We start from the raw sequence: 6,317 nt of genomic DNA, 5'->3' as shown, positions 1-6,317 counted from the left end.
AATTGGTCTTACTTCTGAGTAGGTATGTATAGGATTGAGCTGTGAAACCATTTAATAATCAGCAGTGTAAGGAGAATAGCATAATATAAAACAAAGGATGCAAAAATGTTGGATAAATGTGGGGTCTGTGGAGCTGGGGATTGTGAAGACACAGAATAAAAGGGCACCATATTGTGCCTGTTTAAGGAATGAGGCTGTGCCACCAAGGCTGGATTTAGTGAACAGGGTGTGCTTAATTCTGTAGTCCCAGACACACATTTCCTGGGAGTAAAACCCACTGAGCACAATGGGGACTTTCTCCTGGGTAAACATATATAGGCTAATTTCTTAATTCCTGTAATCCACAGATATTTCTAATCCACCAGATGGCCACTAATACAAATAATTGCTTTTTAACTTGAATTACAGTTATAGAAATAATGCCCCGCCCCCAGATAAAACGATTGTATTTTCTGTCGGGGTGGATCAATCATTGTGGGATGATTGAAAATACCACAGAAAATTAATACCTCTGTTCTTCTGACCAGTGTGCTTGTGTCTTGGAGGGGTTAAATATTTCACAATGACTTAGAAGAACTAAAGTGGTGTCATCAGTGTGTGTGTGTACTTTCTTTTTTTCTTTCTTTGCTGTTTTCCTTTTTTAAAATGAAGCCTCCGGCTATGTATCCAAACACTTGGTAGAATGGATACGCCCAATTGCAAGGAGTTTCTTCTGTGCAGCTTGCTGGAGGGCACACTCTGTGTGCTGGAATGTAGGTGTGGGCTCACGTGGGGGTCAGTAACCCTTGCATTCCAGTGACTTCAGCAAATAAGTGAAGCCAGGAAGACAGGCAGAAATGAGGCATCTGTTGCTACTTAGTGAAAGGTCTGGCTCCTCAAATGTATGTTCTATTAATGAGAGCTGATGCAAGGTGTTTTGATGCAAGGTGGTTTGAAAATGACTTCCGGAGGCGGCGCGACCGGTAATGGCTGCCTTCTCCGAGTAAGGAGAAGGGAGCTCCGCTGTAAACGGGTCGTCCGCTACGGCGAAGCGGAGACCCATTCAGGAAAACCACAGGTGGCAGAAGCCTGTGGTCTCGGGACCCGGCGGGCGCCAGAAGCAGCCCCCAAAACGTTGAAGGGACCCCGTAAGGGGCTCCGGATCGCGGAGGGGGTAGCGGCGCTGTGGGTCGTTGCGCAAACAGCGAAGTGAAGCCGCATTGCTGTTGCCGGTCAGCGCTGTCCTTTCTTCCTGCAACTTTTCTGAACTTTGGAAACTACAACCCGTGAGTAAATTTGGACATTGAAAACTTTCTGAAACTTTTGTCAACTTTCTGAAACTTTTTGAGAACTTTATGAAACTTTTAAAACTTTTTCAAAAAAGTTGAAATCTGGCTGAAAACGGAGTGAGGATAAGCAGGAAGCCCATCTCCCGCTATACTGAACTTTAAGCAAAGAGCAGGAGGAGTGGAGACAAAAAGTTATGCGTTAACTAAATGCTGGCACCCTGTTAAAGCAGTTTTCTGAGTGAAAGACTTTGAGCTATTGACTTTTGCTGGTTATATTCGGGGTGCACTGATATCCTTCTTCTGTGGCACCAGTGGATTATAAAATAAATAAGAATCTCTGGTGCTGGAGCTGCCTGGATGAGCACCAGTTTGCAACTTTGGATACATTGAATTCAGATTTTGAAACATTCTGAGTTGGAACTGGATATTTTGAAACTGTTGCAGTCAAGGCACTGTAAGAAACACTGTTTTGCTTTAAGTTCTACTCTGCTAAAAATAATACACTGTGGAGGTGATAGACATGGATTTAAATTTATAAGTTTAACTTGGATTTGATCTTTTCCCTGAAGACGTATTAAGCTCCCTCTAGAGGATTTTGGACTTACAGCAGTGACTTTGTTTTACTTTCCCTTTCCCGGCCTCTGTTTGACTATTGCATCTGGGACTCTGCTTTCTCATGGGAACAACTTGGATTGACCTTGGATTACAGATAACTTTGGAATGAGTGGCGCAAGGAGAAGAGGAAGGACTAAACAAACAACTCTAACTTTATCTGCAGCCTCACAGCGTAGATCTTCTGTGCCGGCCTTGCCTTCTACTTTGCCTCCAGACATAGAGGCGGCCTCCCTAATACAGGCAGGGGAGGGTGAGACAGAGGAGCTGCACCTGGGAGATATGGCTTCAGGGACAAGTAGCTCTGTCTTGGAGAAAATTTTGGAGAAACTGGAGGCTCTGGACAAGAAGGCTGATTTGCATACAGCTAAAATTGAACAGAACACAGAAAGCTTGAATAAGCTGACTGGACAAGTTGCACAGAATGCCCAGTCTATTGGAGAATTAAAGGAGGCTGTAGGTGAAAATCGTAAACTGGCTGAAGATACTAGTCAAAGATTGGAAGAACTTGAGAAAGAAGTAAGACCACTCAGCAAACAAGTTGGAGAACATCAGATTTACTTTTTGATGACAGAACTGCGAAACAGGGAGACCAACTTGAGGATACGGTCAATACCAGAGGTGGAAGAAGATAATTTTATTGAATTTCTAACTAAGGAATTTGCCAAGTTTTGGAAGTTAGAGGAAAAAGACTTTAAAATTGTATCTGCTTTCAGGCTTGGCAGAGTCAGAAGGACAGAGAAGCCCAGAGATTGTTTGATAACACTGAGATCAAAGGAGGAAAGGGACAAGATTTTGGGCCTGCACTACGAAAAGTCACTAGACATTTTGGGCAAGAGAATTGAAATCTACAAGGACATTCCTAAGCAGTTGCTGGACCTCAGATCTAACTACACGGAATTGGCAAGACTGTTGAGAAGCAACGCAATTATCTTCAGGTGGGAGTTTCCACAAGGATTATCCTTTACCTACAGAGGGAGAAAGATCAAAATCAAAACAGTGGAAGATAGAGACAAGTTTTTGGGAGCACACGGAGAAGACCTCCACAAAGGACTTGGATTGCCAGCGCCAGAACTTCCAGGGGAGCCCGCCCCCTCGGATCCTCAAGGACCGGAGAACAAGGTACCACCCCAGAAAGAATAACCAGATCTATCCAGGATGTCTCTGCAGCTTTTGAGTTGGAACATAAATGGCTGTAACAGTCCCGAAAAAAGGTCTAAAATTTTTCATATTCTAAAAAAGGAACAATTGGACATTATATGCTTACAAGAAACACATGTGATTAGGCTCCATAGAAAGGTGTTAATAAATAAAAGGCTTGGTCAAGAATTTATATCATCGGATACAGTTAAAAAGAGAGGTGTAGTGATCTATGCAAAAGAGAGCCTTTCACCAAAATTTCTCTTTAAAGATGAAAGTGGAAGAATCCTCGCAATAGAAGTACAGTATCAAGGAGAAAAAATTTTGATATTAGGAATTTATGCTCCAAATGAAGGAAAATCGGATTTTTATAAGAAGTTGCACGAGACCATGCTGGATTATCTGGATTACAACAACGTCATCATGATGGGGGACATGAACGGGGTCGTATCAACAAATATGGATAAGTCACAGAACCAGAACATTACTAAAGAGGGAAGACTACCTAAGACCTTTTTTGAAATGACTGACAATATGGACTGGGTTGACATCTGGAGAGTTAGAAACCCCCTGGGAAGAGAAGGAACATTCTTTTCTGAAGCTCAACTGACTTGGACACGAATCGACCAAATATGGATAACTAGAAGTCTGGCACCTAAGGTGAGGAAGGTGGAAATCTGCCCCAAAACATGCTCCGACCATAACGCCTTGAGAATGGATATGACATTGATCCCAATCGGCTCCTTTAGATGGAAGATGAATGATGGCCTGTTTAGAGATCAAAGAATTGTAAAGAAGGCCCAAAAAACCTTAAAGGACTATTTTGAGATTAATTTGAACACTACGGTGGAAAAAAGAACTATCTGGGATGCAAGTAAAGCTGTGATGAGAGGGTTCTTGATTCAACAGAATTCCTTAAAGAAAAGACTGCAAAATGAAAAGAAAGATAAAATTCTGGAAAGTATCAAAGAGTTGGAGAAGAAGTTAAGATCTAACCCGAAGTCCCAACCGATTCTGAGAGAAATTAAACTTTATCAGGCGCAATATTCCAAGCTGATAAATCAGGAAATAGAATGGAAGATTAAAACAATGAAACAAAAAACTTTTGAATCGGCAAATAAATGTGGGAAACTGCTAGCTTGGCAGTTGAAAAGGAGACAAAGATTAAATACAGTAACAAACTTAGAGGTTGAAGGAAGGAACATTCAGAACCCGGGAGAGATTAGAAAGTGCTTCCAGAGGTATTTTAAAAAGTTATATACTCAAGGGCCACAAGATGAAATAGAGATTACACAATTTTTGGAGAGAAATGGATTAGCAAAGCTGTCAGAAGAAAATAGAACAATTTTAAATGGCAAAATAACACGACAAGAGATTGAACAGGCCATCCTGAGTCTGAAACAGGGCAAATCACCAGGGCCAGATGGACTGACCTCTAACTACTACAAGACATTGAAGGATTATTTGATACAACCTTTGTTGGAGGTCAGTAATGAAATAATGGAGGGGAAGAAGGCGCCTGAATCGTGGAAAGAAGCATTTATCACATTGATTCCAAAGTCAGAAACTGAAAAGACACAACTCAAGAATTACCGTCCCATCTCCCTTTTAAATGTGGATTACAAAATATTTGCAGATGTTTTGGCACGAAGATTTAAGAAAGTTTTAAGTGAGATAATCCATAAAGACCAGGCAGGCTTTCTCCCGGGCAGACATATGTTTACTAACACAAGGAACATCATAGACATATTGGAACTTTTACAAACAAACATAAACACTAAAGCAGTTTTAATTTTTATAGACGCGGAGAAAGCCTTTGACAACATTTCTTGGAAATTTATGAAGGGGAATTTAAAAGAAATGGGAGTGGGACGGGGGTTTGAGAACGGGATTGAGGCAATATATTCAGAACAAAAGGCTAAACTGATAGTTAACAATGTGGTTACAGAAGAGTTTAAAATTGAAAAAGGTACACGACAAGGCTGCCCGATTTCCCCATTACTGTTTATTTCGGTTCTGGAAGTGCTCCTGAATATGATTAGGGGGGACCGGTTGGTGGAAGGGATTCAGGTCGGAGCGAAACAATATAAACTTAAAGCTTTTGCAGATGACCTAGTTCTGACATTACAGGAGCCGGAGTCTAGTTTGAAAAGAGTACTACAACTGATTCAAAACTTTGGTCGAGTGGCAGGATTTAAGTTAAATAAGCAAAAAACTAAAGTTTTGGGGAAAAACGTGACAGATATTGAGTTGGAACAGCTTCAGAAAGAGACAGAACTAAATGTGGTTAAAAAAGTTAAATACCTAGGGGTAAACATAACAGCAAAAAATCTGAGTTTATTTAAAGATAATTATGAAAAATGTTGGTCAGAGATTAAGAGAGACTTGGATAGTTGGTCAAGACTAAAACTTTCTTTGTTAGGCCGAATAGCTGCCATCAAGATGAATGTATTGCCAAAAATGTTATTTTTGTTTCAGACACTGCAGATTGTAGACAAGACAGAGTGCTTCCGGAAGTGGCAGAAAGATATTTCTAAATTTGTCTGGCAGGGCAAAAAGCCCAGAATCAAATTTAAAATATTAACAGATGCGAAAGAAAGAGGGGGCTTTGCCCTGCCAGATTTAAAGTTGTATTATGAAGCTGCAGCTTTCTGCTGGTTAAAAGATTGGTTACTTCTTGAAGATACGGATGTCTTGGATTTGGAAGGTTTTAATAATGCGTTTGGATGGCATGCATATTTATGGTATGATAAAGCTAAGATAAATAAGGCCTTCAAGAACCATATTGTCAGAAAATCAGTCTTTAATGTCTGGACAAAATATAAAGACTTACTGGAGAATAAAACTCCGAGGTGGCTGTCACCCCTGGAGGCTAAGGCTCGGAAAAGAGCCAATATGGAGGCCAATTGGCCAAAATATTGGGAGATAATAGAAAAGGATGGTGACAACTGGAAATTGCAGAGTTTAGAAAAGATGAGAGACAAAGTGCGAGACTGGTTACACTATGCTCAGATTAAAGAAGTGTTTAAAAATGACAAAAAGCTAGGATTCCAAGTGGAAAAGTCAAAGTTAGAAACTGAACTGTTAGAACCTAAGACTAAGGTACTTTCAAGAATGTATAACTTGCTGCTGAAATGGAACACACATGACGAAATGGTAAAATCAACAATGATAAAATGGGCGCAGGATATTGGGTATAATATTATGTTTGAAGATTGGGAAAGGTTGTGGACCTCTGGGCTGAACTTCACTGCATGTAATGCGTTGAAGGAAAATGTGATGAAAATGATGTATAGA

The sequence above is a fragment of the Podarcis filfolensis genome (genome assembly GCF_964270895.1).
Source record: "Podarcis filfolensis genome assembly, chromosome: 1".
Lineage (NCBI taxonomy): Eukaryota > Metazoa > Chordata > Lepidosauria > Squamata > Lacertidae > Podarcis > Podarcis filfolensis.
This window is presented reverse-complemented; position numbering follows the sequence as displayed.